This window comes from Danio aesculapii, chromosome 7, assembly GCF_903798145.1.
Source record: "Danio aesculapii chromosome 7, fDanAes4.1, whole genome shotgun sequence".
NCBI classification, from domain to species: domain Eukaryota; kingdom Metazoa; phylum Chordata; class Actinopteri; order Cypriniformes; family Danionidae; genus Danio; species Danio aesculapii.
The window spans coordinates 27,384,041-27,408,147 of NC_079441.1; the positions used below are offsets into that span (position 1 = coordinate 27,384,041).

Genomic DNA, 24,107 nt, shown 5'->3' on the forward strand with positions numbered 1-24,107 from the left:
TGCCATCTGAAATTTTCTTCTAAATGAGCATTTTTCTCAGGTTTCTGTGTGTAAGTTCAGTAGTTTTACATTTAAGGCGATGAATAAATTATTTTCAGTCCCTTTAAAGTGAAATAACTGAACATAAACATATGAGGCTGAGAAAAATGCTCATTTTAGAAAAAGCCACTTTGAGGTTTTTACATCTAAACTCTTAATTTAATTATTATATCTGTGTGTGTGCAAGCCAATCCATAATATTGTATTGTTCATGTTGTGTAACTTTATTTACAGTATATACCATACAAAACAAATTCTTCATTCATGAAAGAAGTTACCATAAAAATCAAATTGACACACTTCTAGTTTGGCAGCAGCAAGACACTTTCATGCCAAGAACAGACAGAAAAAATAAAAGGCTTCTGAAACTTTAACTCTTGTAATGTGCAGACAGACAAACAGAAAGGTTGTTATTCTGAGGTGTTTTTCCAGGCGTTTGGGTGCTGCTGTGTGAGAATGAAACCTGCCGTCGACTCATCAGCTGAGTGTCTCTGCAGTCTCACAAAAGTGCCCTACAAACCTCTTCCTTCGCTCATCCTCCCCGTAGAGCCGGCAAATTAGGATAACTCTTCCTTTAGGCCTAGTTAACTGAAAACGTCCCTTGGAATTTGCTATTGGAGCTAGCCTGTCTCAGTATTCCTGACTTATTCATTGCTTGATCATAAATACTCAACTAGTAGCGGCAGAATTGTGTGTAAGGCAATTTTAATGAAGGTACTCACTCTGAATAGCTCTAGACTTGGTTGTTTTTCAATTGTCAAAGCAAATGCTCACAAGAGATGAGAAAAGAAAGCAAGGGAGAGACTTCAGACAGACTGTCTCAGCTCCACATGAGCTAGACGAGGCTGATGGCCCAGCCAAATGCCTGCTTTGTGTGACAACAATGCTGGTGGTTTGGATGCGACTGAAATATGCTTTCTCTCGCTCAGAGTCCAGGGCTCTTTCTCGCCGTCACCTCTTTGTTCGTTCGTCTCATGCTGTTTGTAAGATGACGTGACAAATTCTAGGCTGTCATAACAACTTCATTTGCCCCTTCATTAGTTCTTTCCAGAGGGAATAGACTAAACAGATGCAAGTAGAGATGGCTTCTGTCAAAATTGCTTTCTTTGCATCATAAATGCCGATTATGAAAGGCAAAGATAAAGATTGTCTAGTGTTTTAAACGTCATGTAGTATTGTTCTCCGTGTATAATTACATAGTCTTGAAATAATGGCACATTTTTGACCTTAATTATAAGCAATTAATTGTCAGTAAGTATTATTTCTTGTACAAACCTGCTTGGGTATATTAGTTGGGAAAAATTTGAAGGGGGTGATTGTAAGACTATCTTGACACCTATATTGTCATGACATGGCACATGATTGAGATTGTATCCATGCTTATGACTACTGTCATTAAGTGTCATTAGCTCGGCTGTCATTTTAAATCAGAAGGTGACGTTGTGTGAGCTGACTTTGTTATGGTAACTTGTCATAATCTAATACATGACTTTGTCTTTGTCATGACAACTTGACATTTCCAAGACAACATAACTTGTCATAAATCTGTCATAAACATGATATGTTTAGGGCTGCACGATATTGGAAAAAACTAACATTGCAATATTTTTTTAATTCTGCGATATATATTGTGATTATGAATACAATTTCACTAGATAACTTGAATAACTTTGGAAAAAAAATTATAATTTAAGATTGATTAGGATGATTCTATAGGGGAGTGCATCTGGATAAAATATCATAAACAATCTACAAGCATAGATAAACTCAATAAAGAAAAATAATCTAATTAAATATACAGTGTTTTATTGTTTTACGATGACTCTGACTGTATTCAGTATACAGTGATTGAATATTCAGATTTAAATTAATACTGCATATGTCTGTTGAAGGAGCAGTATTAACAGATATTAAGCAGACTAATACTCAAATGGACCATCAAAATAAAGTGTTACCAAACATTCATTCATTCATTCATTTTCTTTTTGGCTTAGTCCATTTATTAATCTGGGGTCGCCACAGCGGAATGAACCGCCAACTTATCCAGCATTTGTTTTATGCAGCGGATGCCCTTCCAGCTGCAACCCGTCACAGGGAAACACATACGCACTTATTCACATACACATACACTGCGGACAATTTAGCCTGCCCAATTCACCTGTACCGCATGTCTTTGGACTGTGGAGCACCACAGATGAACCCAGATGAAACCAACGCGAACGTAGGGAGAATTCAATTCAATTCAATTCACCTTTATTTGTATAGCGCTTATACAATGTAGATTGTGTCAAAGCAGCTTCACATAAAAGGTCACAGTAAATAGGAACAGTGTAGTTCAGTTTGTAGTGTTTAAGTTCAGTTCAGTTTAGCTCAGTTCAGTGTGGTTTAATAATCACTACTGAGAGTCCAAATACTGAAGAGCAAATCCAACGATGCGCAGCTCTACAGATCCTGAACCATGCAAGCCAGTGGCGACAGCGGAGAGGGAAAAAAACTTCACTAAAGGCGGAAGTGAAGAAAAAAAACCTTGAGAGAAACCAGGCTCAGTTGGGCACGACCATTTTAATTTCTCCGCTGGCCAAACGTCTTGTGCAGAGCTGCAGTCTCAGTGGCGGAGGCTGGAAGCTGGCCTCAGCGAAGACTCGTCTGTCTCTGGAGCGTCACAGGAAACAGGGAGAACATGCAAACTCCAGACAAAAACGCCAACTGACCCAGCCGAGGCTCGAACAAGCGACATTCTTGCTGTGATGCGACAGTACTACCTATTGCGCCACTGTGTCGCCCCTACCAAACATTTTAACATATACAAACACTGCCCATGAGGCAAAAAAAAAGTTTGGTTCAGTTTTTGGCTAGTCAATCAGTGTGTCTCTACACATGAGGTGTGTCCCAAATCGCATACTTACAGTATGCACTATTCTACGCCATTTTGTAGTACAAATAGTGTACGTAGTGCGTTCTCACTGAAAACTCTAAAAATAATGAAGTGCACTTTAATTACCTGGATGATGCACTTAATTCAGCCGGTAAAATGAAGTGTGGAATGATGGACACTTCACACACTCAACGATCGCAGGTTTGCTCACTTAGCGGAAGGGGCGGAGCTATCGAGCGCACATGTTGGATATCTTTATTTATTTTGGATGGTGAAAGCAAAATTCTCTTACGAGAATGATTATAGCGCCTCCCGATGGTGAATGCGGTTATACTCATGGCAGGTATTATTTGGTAGTTTGGTCATTTATTTCACTGATTTGGCAACCATCAAACGACATCAGGGAAACGGTTTGAATTTGTAAAAAAACATTAGTGCTCCATTTGGGACAACACTACATACATATTATGCTGTTGAATGTGTAAGTGCATAAGCACATAGTGTATGAGGTCATAGTGTATAGTGTGCCATTTGGGACGCAGCTATAGTAATTGACTTTCCTTTCCATCATGCACTATATAAGCAGTGAACTAATCACAACAGTCTGGGGAAACTGACCAATCAGAGCAGAGCGGGCTCTCAGAAAGGTGTGATTTAGAGAAACACAATTCTTGAATGAACCATTTCAGACACTTTGAGAATTTTTTTTTATGCTGTATGTTATTAAAAAATGTAAGTGTTTTTGGACCTTGGATTGTACTATTGCACTGTTAAAAAAGTCTTGCTAAATTTTGTTGTAAAATCAAATTAACTTGTCCAGTCATCTCAACCTACATCAAAGTGACTAAACATAAAAATATATATTTTTGTTTTTTTTGTTACTACATTTTTTACAGTGTGTACGAACCTTTAAACTAGCATTTAGGAACAGTTTAATGTATATATCTAATCAGAAACATTCCTACATTTGAGATCCTTCTTAACACTTACAATGGTAAAAACCTTGCCATATTTTTTTACTCTGACACCAAAACTTTTGTGCGGTTTAGTAGCAATTTCTACACATAACCTGATGCATTGCTATTTGGAGGTGGTGTGAAGAAAAAAGATCTGTCATAATGTTTCTTTCTCACACAAACCCTTACACTTTGTCATCTTTCACTATTTGCAATGTGTAAACACTGGAGCGCTGTTAAGGAGAAGACAGGGACTGGCTTGCACGTTATTGAAACGTCTCTTTGCTCTGCAGAATTAACAATGTTTAAATGTGTTTAATGGTTCCAAGGCATAAAGAAAGCCCTATAAAGTTAAAAACCCATAAATGTCTCTTAGATGATAGCAAACTACGTCTTTCCCTCTCCGTTCATGCCTGAGGGAGTTTTATGAATTATAAATGTTTTTATTTCTTGTTGTTCTGCAGCAGTGTTAGGGAGATTTGGATGTGTGTACGTGTAAGGGTGTGTGTGTGTTTGTGTGTGCGTGTGTGTGTGTGTGTGTCCTGTTTATTGGAGGCTGTCTAGAACAAGAGCAACACTTGAAGTCAGATGGGCTTTTACTCAGGGTGGCTTCACTGTGTCGGAAAGCAGAGCCTTTCATTCCCACTCAATAAGCGAAATTCAACTCAATATGATTCTGAAACTTCTTGTGCTCAAACACTGAAGGTTCATGTCTATTTTTCCGTCACCTCTCATGATGTTAAAGGGATAGTTCTTACGTAACTGAAAATTCTGTCATCGTTTACTCAATGTTTCACTGGTCACAAACCGGTTTGACATATTTTTTTCTCATACACAAAATAATTTATTTTGAAAAATGCTGTAAACCTGTAGCCATTGACTTCCACAGTGTCTGTTGTAGTCAATGGTTACAGTTTTCTAACTTTTTTCTAAATATCTTCTTTTGTGTTCAACAGAAAAAGGAAGCTCATAAAGGTTTGGAACCACTCGAGGGGGAGTAAATGGTAAGAAATGTTTCATTTTTTGGTTGAACTAGCTCTATAAACTTTAAGTAAATTAAGTATAAGGCTTTTAATTGATGTATTTATTTATTAACCAAATTAGGATTTTAAATATATTTATGTCGGTTTATATATTATAATTCAGACTAGTTTGATCATAATTAATCACAGTCTTGATCAATCAAATTAGTATTCATAATCAGCAATCCTTTCAATATTTTTTCAGTTTCTTTTTAATGCTTAAATAAAATTGTACTAATTTATAAATTATTTAACTGAAACTTAGTGAATCCCCCCTCAATGGGCTATATGCACAGCTAGAGCTAGTGTTTTTCAGCCAATGATGAACTTCCGGTGAAAGCTTTTTTGTGATTATTTTCAATTTCATCATTTCCATAATTTCCTTTTACAGCATCGATGTTGTGATTAAAATACAATCAGTTAAATAGACTTAAGCATCCATTTGGTTGTTAAAGCTTAAAAAGAGATGAAAGACCGTTTAATTTACAGATGTCGTCATTAGCAGCTCTATTGAAAATACTGGGGTAAAGTTAGTTTCCATATTTTAAAGACATAGCGTGGAACAATATAATGCAGTGCTTCTAGTTTGGTTTGATACTCACTTTATGTTGGATCTCTGCCAGGCAGTGAAGATCGCAGTTTTTTAAAAAGAAATCAGATAAATTAAAAGCAGCGATTTTTGGATGGGATTACAATTCACCGGAAGTCATAGGGCTGGCTGACTGAAATTAAAAGGTCTGTGTGCATATAGCCCTTTGTTTTCCAATTCATTTTATTCGTTCAATGTAATTTTATTAATCTAAAACTATATATATATATATATATATATATATATATATATATATATATATATATATATATATATATATATATATATATATATATATATATATATACATATACATATACATATACATATACATATATATATATATATATATATATATATATATATATATATACATATATTGCAAAATAAAAACATATTGCAATGCTAGATTTTTCCAATATCATGCTGCTCTAATAGAGATCTAATTTATGTCTAATTTAATTTATATATTTATATATATAAGTTAATATCAAAAGGTTGTAATCATACAAAGGTATAAACCTTTAAACCTTTAATAAATCTTTTAAAGTGTTTTAAAATGAAAGTTTTCTAGCCAAGGTCATGTGTTTAATGATTAGAGAATGCTTGAACTGATTAAACGTATACCATCAATGAAATAAAAGTGGCTTTGGTTAAATATATCTATCAAAAAAGCAAACGTACATTTAAAAAATCAAGTCACATCCACAATCCATTTGAGTATTAGTAGACTGTATTCTTAATATCTGTTGATACTGCTCCTTTAACAGACATTTAACTGACTATAAGAAACTTTGCAAGAACATACCAACTTACACTAACCCTTACTCCAACCTAACAGTCTACTTATAATCTTTTGAAAATTAGTTGGCATGTAGATGCAATGTAACTTAAATTCAACAAACGTACCATCAAAATAAAGTGTGAAAAAATGCTAATATTTAGTTTTTTCCATAAACCCGAAGTCGAATTAGTGGCATGAAGTTTTAAGTTATGTGTAATGCAGTACTGAAACATAAATCTCAAAATGCCTGCATTCTGTTCAGTTTGATTTACTTGATCCAGTGAAGGAATATTCCTTACATCAGAACTTGTCCAGGAGCCATAATTAAGCCAGGAGACATAATTACTTCTCTTTTTTTTTGAGTTTAGAAATATATACGAGAGCTTATGAGTCACGCAAAAGTTTGGCAGAATGCATGCTTGGAAACTCCCCAAAGATAAAAATCCTCTTCAAAAAAACCTAAGCTGTAAAATTACATTTCAGCTAATTTTCCATACACATGTAACCACCACAATGAGTTTTTAAAACAATTCTTTCCTTTCATCCAATTTTGATCATTATCTTGTCAGAAACAAGCGCATGAACAAGAATAATAGGCTTCTCGTAATAAATCTTCCTTGTTTTTACGGTGAGCGTGTATTTGCATACTTGCGTGTTTTGTTTGCTTTATCTCTGTCGATCTGGTAAAAGGACTGGAGACAAAGTGTCGCGTCAGGCAGTAGAAGGGCTGCTGAAACCAGTTGCCTGTGTGTGCGTCTGTGTTTATAGCTGCTCTGTTATCTGTGTTAGATAGAGGCTCGCAGACATCATGTCTCATCTGCCTGTGCTTTCCAGTTGTGTGTTTGTGTGTGTGAAACTGTTGTTAGGACTATGTAGAGTAGAGCCTGGAATTTTTCCACAGGAGGTCAGAATCGGGGCATATAAACTAGAGTGAGGCGTCTTCATTCTGTTCCTCCAGCTTTTATTCACACTTTTTTTTTTATCTATTTTTGACAAATCTTTTTTTTTCATCCCCATTCAGACGTTTCTTGTTTCTTGTTTGGCCTCTTCTGAAGGAGAGTGGCTCTGCTCTGGATGTGATTTCAGAGAGGCTGTTTCCTCCATCTCATTTCACTGAATAGTGGTGCATTTATGATGTCTCTTGAGAGCTGTGATGTGTTTGTGGTTTCTGGTGATTGCTTACTAAATGGTGGAAATGATGCTTTTTGAACAATGAAGCATTGTTTTGAGGTGGCTGAAAAACTTGTTGTATAATACAGTATTTAGAAAGCTGATGTACGGATGCTAATAAGCCATATAGTTCTGTGCAAAAGTCTTTGACACTTTAGATTAGTGCTGCACAATCTTGGAAAAATCTGACATTTATTTTTCTTCGATTAAATATTGCGATATGAATACAGTTTCATTAGATGCCTTCAATAAGTCTATTTGGAAAGTCAGATTGATTGCAATGAGGGATTGAACCATGCACAAATATAATAAACAAACTACAAGCAATGTTGCTTTACAGATTCGTCAAACACTATTCAGATACAGAAATATGAAACAATCAAATGTAAAATAACACTGCATTGTCTTCATTATATAAATAATAAATAAAATGTATCTTTAATAAAGTCAATGTCTTGTGCCTTAATGCTTTAACCTCTCTTGAAATGTTCATACAGACACAGGCAAACTAATAAAGGCAGACTTTCACTTTAAAGAGCCCCTATTATGGGTTTTTGAAAATGACCTTCCGTGCAGTGTGTACCACAGCTTTTAATTGAAGAGAAATATCCAGCTAAGGCTTAAATCTGAAAGTGCACCGTGTTTAAAACTATTGATTCGTCTATGAAAGAGTCGACTCAGAGTGGTTCAAATCAATTAACCCTTCGTTAAGCCACACCCAAAAACCGCCACCCACCAATCGTGGCTTAGCAACCGTAGCTACGCGCAGGGGCTCTGTCAAGCTTTCGAGCGAGAGAAATATCGAGCATATGGATTGTGCAAATCTGACACCCGGTATCCTAAAAGTTTAGACGGGATGGTGGAATTTTTTCCTTTTTCAAAACCAAAAAACAAGGAGAGAAATTCCAGCGTGGATCAAGCTGTGTGAGGGGCGCTAAAGGAGCGGAGATAAGTTGGTTTTGTTTTGATATTCCTGACACATTCAGTAATAGACCTACAGCAATATCTCACACACCTCTTACTCTAAACAGATCTAAACTGTGTTTCCAACAAAAATACAAAGCAGGTTGTGTTTCACAGCTGTCTGTTTCTTTTTTATGCTCGATATTATGAGCAATGCTCTGTTTAAGCCTTCGCCATAGTAACTTAGTCATACTAATATCGAATAGGCCATAATGAGTTATTGATCCGGAAAATACGAATCTGCAAATCTGTTGCAAACTTTACTGAACTTCATATTTCCATGTATTTCAAGCTACAAATATTTGAAATTACAAATCGAACAAAACAGAGATGTGATCACAAACTGAGCACTTGCGATCAATATACTTTACCAGCAGCTGTTTTTCAGTCATTTTTAAAGAGCACACAAACATACTGACAGTAATAGGTAACTTACTGTACATTGTTATGGGTCAATGATGCTAATATTCGGCACAAATCCATCAGTTCCCCCTTTCTGGCTGCTTTTATTATGAATTAATTATGTAAAAGCACTGTCCATGTGTGTTTCCTCGTCGGTTAGTAACACTATATTTTATTGCACAAGAATTAGTCTATCAGGCTTTTTAGCTAAAAATAGAGAAATCATGGTTTAATTAGTTATTATTAGGTTATTTTTATACATCACCTCTCCTGCTGTGCATGAGCTAAGCTGTTGAATGGTCAGCGTATGAGGCGGCTAGGCTAAGCTAGCTTCAATTTTGATTGAATTATTTTCTAATCGGTTGCCTATTATGTTGTGAATATTCTCCTGTAATGCTTACTGCATATCCCTGGCAATGTCTGACACCGGCGCATACACATTGTGAAAGCCGTGCCAGGCACGAAAGCTTGACAGGCATAGCAACAGTAACTAAGGAGGGTTGTCAGGGTAATGAATCTTTATCTCCACTCATTTGTTGCATGCACAGCCCGGGAAAATGGAAACCCCTGCCCACAAACACTAAAAGATTTAAAAGGACTAAAAGTTAAGCTGCATTGCTTTATTGAACTCCTGCATTGGGCTCTCACATACCCTCTGCACTCTGACTATCTCAACAATGTTGATAAGCCATGGTGGGCATTTCTTTCTGTCTCGCCCTGCACGCAGTCAACCAATCGCAAAAGACTGGGTCATCGGACCAATCAGCTAGCATCGTGCTAAGGAGGGGTTTGGGAACAAATGAATCGCTAATCAAATCATATGGGAGTCGTTGGGATAATTTAGGTAAAAATAAATGTATATTATAAGACAGTGAAAGTGTTTTATGATCTTCCATGCATATCAACCTGTTGTTGGAGACCCCCAAAACCAAAATATGACCTTTATAATGCATAATAGAAGCTCTTAAAAAAACTATGGCTCCTTGTCAACTATAAACCCAACTACTGTGACGTGAATATTGCAGATGTGCACACTGCGAAATTGATGCTGAAACGATATATTGTGCAGCCCTACATAAGATTTTTCCCCAAAAAAATCTGCATACAAGAATGAAACTGGCTTCTTATAAGTAATAGCAATAGTACACTGTACAAATATTTGTAAATTAGCAGTTTTCCGTATTTTGTGATTCGTGTTTTTATTTTATTTTTATTTTTTTCATTTATTTATGCTTTTGAAATGTGTTATGGAACCTTTATCTTTATTCCAAGACTTGCTATATATTATTTCTCATTAATACATTATTTTATTTCAAGCTACGGAAATGTCCATGAAAGTCACTGTTAAACTGTAGAGTTGAATTCTAAAGTGAACAGAGCAGAGATCAAGCTCCCATAAAGCAATTCACAACTGTAAATAAACGAAAAACACATGTGAATCACAAAATACAGAAACTGTTAAGTAACAGATATATTTTGCAGTGTAATATCAAGAGATAAATGTCATCATGACAGTAAAAAAGATTAAAAACAATGAATGTCTAAGACTTCTGACAAAATAACAAATAAGAATGCTGGTTCAACACACTGTTTTGCTAATATATATATTTTTAGTTTTTGTACCTTCACAAACATATCCAACTGTTTGTTTTTGACATAACACTGTGTGTATTTGACAGCTTATGCACAGTAGGACTCGAGAGAAAACTTAATTTAATACTCACACAACATGTGCCATCTGACAGCCGGCTTTCTGTGCATGCTCTTCTGGACTGTGTGTAAATAGTATTTCACGAGTTTAAACTGACAAGATTTCAAATTATATCATAAATGACTGCAGTATCAGTATGAGTGTGATAGACATGCTAGTCAAAACCAAAATGTTTTTTCTAGAAATCCAAGGCTGTAAAGCTCTGCCTTCTTCTGAAGAGGAAAGATGCAGCAGCTCATTTGCATTTAAAGAGAGACACACAAAGTAGTGTGTTTTTGCAAACACCCCAGTCCCCTCTTATGATCGTAACCCAGCATTTCTACGATTTGATTTATATTTTCAAGGTCAGGAAAGAAGCATTAATGTGGTTTCACAAGTCTTTACTAGGCATAGGCCGGTATAAGACTCTGACGGTATCATAAGCTTGGATAAAATTATTACAGTTTCAAGGTATTGATTAATGCTCTAAATATGCTCTTTTTAAATGTCTGGGTAAAAAAACAACAACCTTTTCCCCATTGAACCCAATATATATATTATTTTAGGAAACATGTATAAAATGTTGGAACAGTAAACATGTCAGGTTAAATAATTCAAATAAATTATTAACTTCTGCTGTCTTCATTAGTTTCAAAAACACTGATTTCTTTACAATTTAAAACAGCATCTTTCTGCTGCAGATACTGTTGTCCTAAAAAAAACTAAATCAAAACAAATGTAAATTGTAAAAAAATTGTTTTAAAACCTTGACTTTTCCAAACAACGGTATTCCTTGAAAATGGTTATCGTCCCATGCCTAGTCTTTACATTGTTTTATATATGTTGCTCAGAAATGTGGGCACAGCCAGACTCCGAATGGCGTTCCAAGAGTCAGCATACTTTATTTATAAAGTATTCACCCAAAAATTTAATTTCTATCTGCAAAATCATTAAATTAAAGTTCTACAGCATCATGAGAGAATTGTGATCTTTATTTTAAGCAAAATAAATTGTTATTCTCGTTTTATCCAGAATCATGCAGGCTTAAGTATAACAGTTTAGGTTTAACAGTAACAACTGATTTGTGAGGTATTCTGAGCTGAAGCTTCATTGACGTGTTATTATATGCAAAAATAAAAAATAACCTTGGAAAAATCAATCAATATTTTGTCAGTGTCAAATCAATGTTTTAATTCTTGTAAGGGATAAAGTGAGTTTAGATGTCTGTATTGTTTTGCAGGAAATATATAGGCAACTGTTGATTTTAAGATGAGTACTATAAATGCATAAAGTAATCAAAAATGCTAGTATCAATGTTGGAAAGTTAAGATGATAAATGAAAGCAAAGTTGTGGTGATACTCCACATTTGGTGTTAAATATTATTATCGTCTTCAAAATATATATTTTGAAATAAAATATTTTGCTGCTGCCTAAATGTTTAAGTTGAATCAAATTGTCATTTGACATAAAAACTGACTTAAAACATAAAAGTTAAATTTTGTATAACTTAAAAAAGTAAAGTTGGTAACTTAAAAACTATATGTTGTCTTGACGTTTTAATATTTTATTACAGTATGTAGTACAGTATGAACATAAAAACAACACAACCAGTGTTTTAGTTTGCTTAAACAGACACTATTTTATCTAAACCATTTTCATTCAATTCCAATAATCTTTGAGGCCTGGTCAGGCCTCGGGAAACCAGGAGACCACCCACACCCTCATAAATGAATGGTCATGTCAGCTTTAAATACTCTCATTCACTTATATATGAGACAGTGTGTATTAACACTTGTGTGTGGGCGTTGTGTGTTTAGCTTTGTTGGTCCTGAAATTGTTGATGATATTGTGCTTTTTTTGTTTGGCTTTCCTAGAGGACAAATTAAACAGTTGATTTAGCTAAAAAAAAACGCAGACGTTGAGCTTAAATAAAGGCATGAGGTGGGGTAAAACAAGAAGTATATTTCTTTTTTTTTTTGGGAATCTGATTTATTGCCCAACTCTGACTATAAACTGTAGTTTACAGGAGCTCTGAGCTCATCTGAGAATACACATCACAAGAAAAAAAGACTGTAAATGGAAAAAAGAAATGTATGTGCAGATTGAGAATAGTGTGTTTCTTGTTTGCATGTAGCAGCTACATTTTACTGGTGCATGACTGATGTCAAAAGCACATGAGGGCTTTTCAAACACCATGTTAATGTTGTTTGTTTGTTTTTTTTGTTTTTTTTTGGGGGGGGGGGTTGTCATTTTTTTTCTTTCAAAGTTTTAACAAAACATTTTGTACAGTCAAGGTTGTATTTTTTTTTTCATATTAACCATTGCCACTAAAATAAATTAGCAAACCAGTTAAATTCAAATAAAAATATAATTACAACACAGAGAGAAGAAGACGTTACAGTATTATATACATTTGCAGTTAGAAAATAGCAATTGTAAAAATTATTTAAATAAATTAATACCTACATAATAATACAAATCAATGATCTGTAATAATAATACATTTGGAGTCAAACAATATTAGTGATAACCTGCTTACACAATTTTCTTTATATACAGTAGATCAGTTAAAGAAGAGAGTCTTCATTTTTCCAAAGTATGTGAAGATAGGTTGCTACGTCGCATCAAATTTTTGGACAAATCCCCTCATAAAACATTTAATTTTCTGTAATTTTTAAACATAAAACCAGATCACACATCCACATTGAAGCTTTGGGTGGAGCTGCTGATTTCCACTCAAGTAATATTCTTCTCCTTGCTAATAAAGTAGCGAAGGCAATAACATTTTTCCCTTTATTTGTCAATGATGTTTTGTGTTCAGGTACACCAAAAATAGCTGTTCCCACATTAGGCTTTATATCTAGATTAAAAGCATCATTGTTTTAAATATTTGTGTCCAATAGTCACTCAACTTTTGACAAGCGCAAAACATATGGAAAAATCTGCCTGTCACTTTTACACCAATCACACACCTCATCACCGTGTTACTATTATTGACACCCCTTTTTACCACCAGGTAAAAGAGGATTTACCAATTGGAAGTGTGGTTGGCACCACTTTAGCAGTGTAAAACAGTGTCACTAACACATTCAAGTCCCCCAAAAAGACTGGTCGTCTGTGAAAGACAAACGCACAGGACAGGACAATGTAGAGAATTTTAATAGGCAATTGGGTCATTGCAGGCTGGAGTTGGCATACTGTCTCGGCATACAGAGAGTTTGTCTGCAGTGACCAAACCTCTCATCAGCAGAAAGAGTCAAATGTCTAGACTGACCTTTGCTGAGAAGCATGTTGTGTAGACCGAAAACTTGTCCAAAATTCATTTTGGATATGAAAAGTAAGAATTTATTGAAGTTTGCTTGGAAGCATTATGTTTGTCATCATATTGGGAAAAGACTGAACCCTAAGTGTGTCAAGAAGTAATAGGTGCAGTATAGTCCCGTGGTTTGGTGGATGTTTTCTGCAGCAGGAGGTCTGCAAATGTTTATCTGAACCTTGTTTAGCAACATGCAGTTGCTTCTCTGCATTCAGCAGTGGTGTAGCTACAACTAAAATTCCTTAAAATGTTAAATAATGAAGATTACATGAATTCTGATTCAAATCAAGTTATTTATAAACTGTTGTCTTATATTTTATTTCAACTATACATAAGCAGTCAATTTTTGGGAGGAAGAATATAAAAATAGCGGTGGTAAAACACATCAGTTGGAGTGAATTGAACATTTATTCTTATTTATTTATTTATTTTGGTCTGTAAGGTTCATTCAGGAAAAAAGCTTATAGTAGTCTGCAATTTATAATATGAGGAATTTATTCATCCAAAGAATAGCAATAGATATGTTTCTATCTAAATATGAAAATTAGTAATAGAAATAGTTTAGAAATCTGTAATATCGCATAAAATATCTGCGAATAAAGCACTGATTCCATCCAGTGAGTCAAAGAGAACAGAATCATCAGTTCCTGGCAAACTGAAAAATAGAGTTAGTTGTGATAGAAGAAGCCACTGTGAGCCTTTTTTTCTTATATTAAAAATTAATTGTGTTTCAAAAGACGATGACAAAACGCTGTTTATTTTGTACTTTAACATAACCAATGTGCATACATCAGTGGATACTAACGTGTATCCTGTCACATTTGGCGTGCAAAAACAGTGCACATGTTAAAAGTGCACTGTGTGTGTGCGTGTGCGTGCGCGTGGGTGTGTGTGCGCGTGTGTGCGCGTATGGGTGCGCGCGTGTGTGTGTGTGTGTGTGTGAGAACTTTTATAATGACACTGTGTGTGACTCATCGAAAGGCTTGAATTAACTCCACAACAAATGCGTCAAATAATCATTGGGAAAGTTCTTACTGTAGTATTTCTCTCAAATGTTCCGTGAGATCTGCTTTCTTCATGTTTGTCACTGTGCTGTTTATCTGACACAGTTGAGGCGAAGATTGAGGCACACTCTGATTGTCACTTGGGAACGGTGGGTGGGGAGAACTATAGCATTAAAGGCACAGGCAACAAAAACGGCTACAATATGTCCAGAGCAGAAAATCCCAATGTTCTGAAAGGTATAATAAATAATCTGATGGGTGTTTTGTGCTGAAACTTCTTAAATCCTAAATCTTGAAAAAAGGGGTAATTTAGGTGCCCTTTAAAGAGAGTAGTGTGTTTTTGCAAATGCCCCCTCTTCCCACCCAGATGATCTTGATCATTTCAACGATTCGATTTATATTTTAAAGGTCAGGAGAGAAATATCAAGGTGGTCGCACAAATCTTTACATTTTTTCATATATTTTGCTCAGCAATATGGACAAAGTCAGACTATGATAAAAGAATCAGTATACTGTATAAAGTATAATTCACCCAAAGATTTAATTTCAAGTAATGAAGTATTCACAGTTGCAAAAACATTAAATAAAAGAGTCATAAGAGAATTGTGATCTTTATTCTAAGCAAAAAAATATGATTCTTGTTTTATCCAGATTCATGCAGTTTAAGTTTAAGTTTAAAATTGATAGCAGATTTGTGAGGTATTCTGAGCTGAAACTTCACAGACTTGTGTTATAATATGCAAAAATAACAATATAACCATGGAAAAATCAAATCAATGTTGTAATTATTGTGAGTGATAAAGTGAGTTTAGATTTCTGTATTATTTTGGAGGAAATATATAGGCACTTGTTGATTTTAAGATGAGTTCTATAAATGCATAAAATAATAAAAAATACTAGTATCGATGTTAGATAGTTCTGGGAGTTAATTATAACAAACCACTTTGATCATGAACTTTGGTTAGAGGATTTTAGAATGACCAAAACAACATCATGACGTTGTCCATTAATGCCATCCTACACTCTCAGAAATAAAGGTACGCATGTTGTCACTGCGGTGGTATCTTTTCAAAAGGTAAAAATTTGTACTTAAAATGTCCAAATTAATACGTCAAGGGTACATATTAGTACCTAAAAAGTACAAAAGTGTTCCTCTTAAAATTTGTAGGTACTAATATATACTTTTAAGGTACCAATATGGACCCTTCAAGTACAAATGTGTACCTTTTGAAAAGGTACCACCGCAGTGACAGTTCGCGTACCTTTATTTCTGAGAGTGCACCATGCTCATTTTTGCTATCACATGATCTGGTAAAACAAAATCAGATGACTTTTTTATGCAAATGCTAGAATTTATTGTGTTTCTGTTTGTTTCCGTTGTAGTTTATGTAGTTTGTGTTGTGTGCATACGTTTTTTATGCACATGTTTAAAATGCATGTTCATCTTGGTGATTTGATTTTGGCCAGAATGGGAATAAAAATAGGTTGATGGATACATAGCTAGTGAAAACCCAAATATACAAATAAAGACCCAGTGTTTAAGATTTGTACAGTGTGAAACATCAGCGAATGAATACCCAGGATTAATTAACCCCAGAAATTATGAGCAGTGTAAAGCATGATAACCCAGGGTATAAAATGACCCAGGGTTAACTAAATATGAAAAGGTCTCTCGTAAAAGATGCATCAATGAACGGTAAATGTATCATACATTCTCCTCTCATCCGCCCACTGATAATTACCTGTGTCCATCCTATTGCTAATAGACAACCTGGTGCATATAAGGTCAGATAGCCTTCAGTGCAGTGTATAGTGTATTAATTAAAGCTGCCCTTTGACCTAATCTGAACCCAGCGAGGCTTCTTGAGCCTCAGGCATTGATTCAAGCTGGTTATAAAGCTCTACCCATCTCCCAGCGCTCAGTCAAAGAAACATCCATGATAGTGAATGAATAAAAAATGCAGCGAGAATCACTTTTCATTTTTCCTCATTTGCGTTCCTCTCTTAACCGAATAAGTAATTTTGCATGTCATTGTGGTGGAGCCTGAAAGGACAGCGTGGGCCCGTAATTGGATGTGATATGTGGGTTGTATGGAGGGCTTTATGTGAGATACGACAGCTGGATTAGGAGGATAAGAAGGACAGAATGATGGAAAGACAGAGGTGGAGAGGGACCGGGACGTGTCCTTGCAGCAACCTAAGGCAGCCAGACAACAACAAAGCCCTTAATTCAGTGTGAAATTGAGTTTGAGTGTAGACGTATGTACGTATGCACTTCATTAGAATCTGCACACATTTTCTATCACAGCTGGGGGATTTTATTGTTCTTCTACCGAGCTAATGATATTCGTGATCCATTTCCAATTCCAGATTATTTACTGTGTTTATTAAGCCCTTTCCCTCATGGGAGCTGTTTTCACAAAGTAGGCGATTTTCAGGTTTTAGTATCCTTCTGGGGACGTTTGGCTGACCCACACACACTCAGGCAGCCAGGAGAGATCAGTGTGGAGGCGGTTGGCGCAGTTGCAGCACCGCAGGAGAGGAAATTCAATCGGCCAATCATGAATCCAGCTGAGCCTCCTCTGCGTCCTGCCGTCCCCTCAGTCCTGTCCCTCCCACTCGCTTTTTCACACTCTTGTTTTTCCTTTACCTGGTGGTTGGGGGTCAATGTCACAGGCCTTGAGTAACTGTGCTGACAATGTGGACAAAAAAAGCGCAGAACCCACAGAAGAAAAAAGGAAAAGTCTTTTCAAGAGAAATCCATCGTCCTTGAACGATAAGTGAATGACACGCTCCACAAAAGAGAGGGGGAAAAACACTACTCTCTACATTTCTTGAGTTCTATACCACTCTTTATCTCATTCTGTGCCAGTCTTTCTCCTCATTTTAGTTCTTGTTAAATTTAGTATGTTGAGCTGTATTTTCAGCTGTGTTGTGACTGTGAATAGAGCCGTTTCTATGTTCTGTGACTGAGTGACTTATTAGAAGAGACAGCAGAAGCAATATTAACTTGAGCGAAATGAGACCATTTCAGCTCTCTCTCTCTCTCTCTCTCCGCTCGCTTTCTTTCTTCATTGCTTTCTTTATCTTTCATTTGCATAGTGGAGTATTGCAAAGTGGCATGTTGCTAAAGCCAAATCTTTTTTTTTTTCTCTCTCTCTTCACTTGTTTTAAACTCTGTAGGGATGCACTGATATTAAAATTCTGCTCGGTTCCAGTACAGGCAATAATAGTTTTTGTGTAATGGCTGATTAAAGATAAATGGGCAATATTATGAGTCAGTACTGTTTTGCTCAAATAAATTAGGAATCATTTTGAAGTGACCATGAAATAATAATGGCTGATTTAGATTTTTGGTGGAGTATTGCTTATTATAAATTATTTGAGCATGATTTTTTTGTGTGTGTACTCTTATTCTTAAATCAAAATAACTTCTCCTTCCCTCTTGCAATGACTTCTCCTTTCTTCTTTGACTATGAGGGCAGGACAACCTGTCAATCACATAAAATCATTGCAAAAGCTAATATATATCCTGCTTTTTACTTCTTCAAGGTGCTGTATGTACATTTTTGACTCTTCTAAAGCGTAAAAATATCATATTAGGTTAGCAGATATTTAAGAAACATGCTAAGTGAACGTTCTTGTTTATCTGAAAAACAGTGCTGAAGTCAGTTATTCTGCTTCGAAATTGTGCGTAACGTGCTGGAACAGCTGTTTTTGTTTTGGTCCCTTTAATCTGCCACTTAAGCCAATTTGCACCCCAAGTTGCATTGGTGGAAAACCAAATATTTAATTCATTCAGTCAGGAAGGCTCTGAAAGCATGCATCCATAATCGAAAATGCGACCTCCGGTGGACAGTAACAGCCTCCGAAATGTGACTCAGATTCAGAGTTCCATATGACAAATATTACAAACAAACATAAGGTGAGCAGGTTACATTGTAACCCAGAGTCCTGTGATGAGATCTGCAGTGATAAGCAATTGGACTGTTTGCACCAGACGAAACATGACAAAAATTAAAATACAGCCAATCAGAAGCACAAAATAGTACACTTACTACACTCCAACGAAATGGTAAGGTTCCAAATGTAATTAATACATATTAAACCGCTTTAACATTATTATATGTAGATGCTGAATCACTGATGTGTGTTGGTTTTGAGTTTTCACAGATCTAAAGTTCAATTTCAACCGTTTATTTTATTTTCAAGATCTGCGGTAAACCATCCCTTGCTGCTTTCAGTTGTATGGCAATAAATGTCATGTAAAATGGCAATCAAACTCAAATGATTAGCATTTAAGTTAACACTAAATAAAGCACATGAGGTGCACCTGAGGTGATCATTGTCAGTTTATTCTGTTGTTCAGCTGCAAGAAGTTGCTAGCTCGCTATTGGTATCATCAATCTGGCAACCTGCTCTTGCATGTGTTTTGAACCAGGAGTGCAATACCTAGTTCAACCACTGGGTGTCAAACTTACATACTGCACCTTTCAATTTATGTCATAATAGGGAATAAAAAACTTTTTTTTCCATTCCAAGTGTTTTAAGACCCTCATAATACACATCAGTTATTAATTTTGGACCAGGGTATGAACATGTCAAAAATACTATTATACAAAAATACTATTATATTTGTATTATACAAGTACACATAATTGAGTTCAGTTTAGTGCAATTCGGTTAATAATTATATGATATATGCAATAAAAGATTTCTCATCAATATTGAAATAATTGTTTCTTTGTAATATTTTTCGCTGTTGTAGTTGTTTTTAGACTCTATTTAACGAAATCATTCATTTGCGTTTTGATTACCAAGCATGTAGACTTCAAATGCATTATAAAGTTAAGTTGTTAAATTTATTATTGCGAAAAATTCAAATAAGGGAAATGATTGTGCGCAATTGTTTGTCACCTTTATTGTGCTTGGCTTGCGCTCACCAATCCATGTTGTTTGATTTTCAAGAGTGTTTTCGATTCAATCCTGATCAATTCTTTTAATTAGCAGTAGACACTGAGGGTCAATGTCGCTAACAACCTTTGCTTTGCTGTATTAGTGCTGGTCCAGTCATTAAGTTCTGCCTGACCCTTTTGTGCTGGTCTGAATTGATTTCACAAGGCTTTTGTTTTCAGTGAAAGCGAGGGATGCAACATGCCCATAATGGCTTTGACGCTAACAAGCAACATAGACCCATTTCCTAATTTTATTTCGCCAATTTGCATGACTAAATCATGTATAAGATGTTTTTTTATATACCACACCAGCAGAAAAAAACTAAATGAGCTGCTGCTATTATACTGCTGAATATTTGATGATGAGGGAGAAAAAACATAAATGAAAGTGTCACTGGCACATTTTCTCATTCCTCTAGCTCTAATTTTTCTTCTCACCATTTAAATTTTTAATTAGGCTATAAGGTATAAGATATTGTGATGTTTTGACAAAGATAACAGTAGGGTGTAAAATGTTATGCTGTTATGCTGTGCAGTATACAGTAATCTAGCATGGTGGTATCTATTATATTGTAGTGTTTATATCAGATGACACTGACTCTAGTTGCCATAATCAAAACTCCAAACACAATCAGTTATAGATAGCTTACTGTTTACATTCACTTCCATGCAGATTTTGAGCTGAATTATGGAGCTTGCCATGTCTTGCCTTCATAATATACACAATACAGGCATGCTTTAGCCTACATTTTTGTGAAACCACAAAAATGAAATTCATGATATGTTTGACTGCAGTATCTGAGTAAAATGAAATGTATGGAGCAGTATGACCAACAACTTTTGTTCATTTTCATACTATAATGGTAATATTGACAGTAGGGCTGCACAATATATTGTTTCCGCATCGATATTGCAATGTAGACATCTGCAATATTCCCATTGCAGGATCTGCAATGTTGAGACTGAATTATAGTTGACCAGGAGCCACAGAATGCATTTGATTTGTTTAGTCACTGCAAAGTTTAATCATAATAGAATGAAAGTATCATTAGCATGGGTTTTTAAAGCCTGTGACTGAGCATTTAAAGAGAGTTTAAATTAAGATGCTTGGAGGTGTAAGAAAGATTAATTGCATTTAATTATTTTTATGATGAAGACTGTACAATGTTATTTTACATGTGCACTGCAAAACAATGCTTTTCTTACTTAGATTTTTTTTTTTTTTTTTTTTTTTTTGCTTGTTTTAAGGAAAAATTTCTTAATTTTGACTTATTATTTCTGAAAACAAATCAATATTTTTGCTTGTCTATAAAATGTTTTTTGATTTAAGATTTTAGAAGTTTGGAATAGCAGTTTTTGCTTTGTGATTAATAATTTCTGTACCTGAATATGGTTGGACTCCCCAGAAAAATGTTAATTAGTTTGAGTAATTCAAAATGTTTGAGTAATTAAAATGTGTGAGTAATTCAAATCATCTGGTAAAATTGTATTATATCACAATGTATATTACAGAAAAATAAAATATTGCAGGTTTTTCCAATATCATGCTGATATTTTAATACATTTCTTTGCACATCACCAAATAAATACCACAAAACAACTCAAGTGTGTTTATGATTTGAAATCAAATATGTTTGCCTCACCTGTCTGTCTATCTACCTGTTTACAACTTTTCTGGCCAGTTCGCTCAGTAGCTCATTTTGTACGGTGTTGTACATGATGCAGAGCTCTCCGGTTTGAAGTAGGGCTCCACTACGTAAAAGCGAAGCAAAATCAAGGCAAAACTACATGGTCACAAGGTTTTTTTTTTTTACATTTGCTTTTAAAAACACTATTTGGCGAGTTAAGGTCAGTGGAAAGCTGGTCTAGATCATAGACTGTAAAATATATGGACGGAGCACCCGTGACGTCACCCATAGGTTTCTGAACACTGCAAAAGAAGCCACAAGTAGGCGCGGCCAACCGTCGCCATTTTGTTCGCGCGTCATCGCACCCACGGCGGGATACCAAACTAGGGTAAAGAGGCGGAGAGTGGGCGGAGCTACAGACGCCTGCTGGCAGTTTGCTTAGACCTGGCAGACAGACTTTACTTTGGGAGAAACGCTTGATACGTTATTACCTGCGACTCGTTTGTGTTCTGACCACATGTGCTTGGCTGTACATTATATCAATAAAGTGTTTAGACTTTTAAAAACACTGTAGTAATACAGTGAGCCACTAAACATTGTTCTTATGACGTTTTTCTACAGGAGAAAAACGCAAATTACTTCCAAACACTTCAAATATAGTGTGTGTTAGTAAATGCAAGACTATTGATGAACTCCAGCATAACACTGTATGATAACGCTTCAGGTGACTGTTCTAGAGCCTACAGCTAATCAATCTGTCACATTCTGGAGTGCTTTACGGGTCTAAAGAAATATATTAATGATAAATGATCTTAAATAAAACAAATACATTTATAGAGATGGTATACAAGTATATAACTTTACTCACATGGGAAACAGAGGCCATGTGAATGGTTTGTGAGCACAATTAAGTGCACACAGCATCCCATATCATCTGATGATTGTAAGAAATAAGTCCAAAAGGCAGCTGACTGTGTAAAGCCACATAAAACAACACAAAAATATGATGAATATGCCGAGATCAGTGGCTAATCTGCCGGATTCAGCTGAGGTGAAATGACGGCGACCAGCGAGACCTAGCTGTCACTCAAGTGGCCACGCCCTTAATTATGCAAACTTAATATAACCTAATATAAAGGAAATGGATGAGTTATAAAAAAATTCACCCCCCTCACAGTTGTCATGGAGGGTAATAATAGCTATATGAACCAAAATCGTTCTTTGTACCAGGCTGTAAACACCTTTTTTTCTGTTGTAAAGTTGGCCATTCTAACAGTGGGCTCAATTGCCACTTGCTCTATTATGGAGCCAGGACTAGCGGAATTTTGATGAATTGCAGTTTCAGTTACTTCCGTATTGGCTTCCCGAGAGAGAGCGGGAGGTTGCCGCTTGGTCTAGATCAGAGATGTCAAACTCCGCAGCCCTGCACAGTTTAGTTTCAACCCTGCCTCAGCACACTTACCTGTAGATTTCGAACAAGCCTAAAGGACTCAATTTGTTTGATCAGATGTGTTTAATTAAAGTTGGAACTACACTGTGCAGAGCTGCGACCCTCCAGGAACTGATCTTTGACACCTGTTGTCTAGATGATCTGACAAGACCTGCTTTCTCATGGACATGTACAAGAAGGATGTGTATCTGTAACATACGACAGAATAACATCCAAAGTAACGTATTTCAGATTCACGTTCATTCACTGTATTTGTTATCTGAAACGTGCAGTGAAATGTACCTGGATAAACGTATTTTACAATTTGCAAAAAAAAATGTAGGCTGAGACATGTATTTTCATTGAATCTGGGCTGAATACACCATGATACTGTGGTTTGCATGCATTGGCTCTCAGTTTGCTCACTTTTTCTCTGTTCATGCACTGCATGTCAGCTGCTGCTTACTGTAGGTGTTCAGCACAGCTGTCTGCCCTTAGGAAGCAGAAAAGGACCAGCATGTCCTATCGGGCTTTCGGGCCTTCTTCTCACTGGCTTAATGCTTTTTAGATAAAGTGCCTTTTCATTGGAGCCTCATGAGATTGGGATGTTAGGAGAATAGAATAGGAGGATGAAAGGTTAAAGAATAACAAAGTTTGTTTCAGACTAGGGGTGTGTGGTGTCCTCTTTCTTATATTTTCTCATATAAATTCATGTTTCAGTTTCATTTGATAGTTCATTTCAAAGTTAGCTGTGACTTTTCATCTGTACTTTGCTGTTGCTCCACCACATTCATGCCACGCTTTAGGGCCTCTGTAGAACTGCAGAGATCTCAAGGGAGGGAAAGTAGATGCTGCCTTCTACTGAAACTTTATCTGCTTGTGTGGACAGTGTATAGTGTTACTTGATAAAAATGCCACTTTTTATACTATTGAACTTTTTAATATGTTTTGATTTCCTTGGTTAAAAAACATTATTCACTAAAGGTCTTTGCACACTGAATCCGAAAATTTCTTATGCGTTTTTTTTGTATTCATATCTAAAAAAATTGTCACGTAAACAAATCTTGCACACTGAGTCCAATGCTTATAAACTAATCAATTATGAAAAAGCGCTAAATATTTCGGAGTCCATTCAAGCAGTGACACTTTGTTCTTTTCTCTTCTCTAAAACAGAAAAAGATAGGAATAGGCTTATATTGTGTTCATCCAATACTGCATACAGAGGAAGGAGAGTTCAGCTCATTATCAAAGAGCTGCGCTTGATTATTACGAAGTTTCAGGAAA

The 24,107-nt window shown here is 35.7% G+C and overlaps 1 protein-coding gene across 2 annotated transcripts in view; it reads left to right on the forward strand.

Moving 5' to 3' along the window:
- Window positions 1-24,107, forward strand: part of dok4 (docking protein 4) — a 103,655-nt gene that overhangs the window by 22,072 nt on the left and 57,476 nt on the right. Inside the window, exon 2 of one of the 2 annotated variants that reach the window (XM_056461491.1) lies at window positions 4,827-4,874. The exons of the other annotated variant lie outside the window; for it this stretch is intronic. The gene's annotated coding sequence lies outside the window, so the exon portion shown is untranslated. The remainder of the gene's footprint in view (window positions 1-4,826; window positions 4,875-24,107) is intronic. 2 annotated transcript variants of the gene reach the window in all.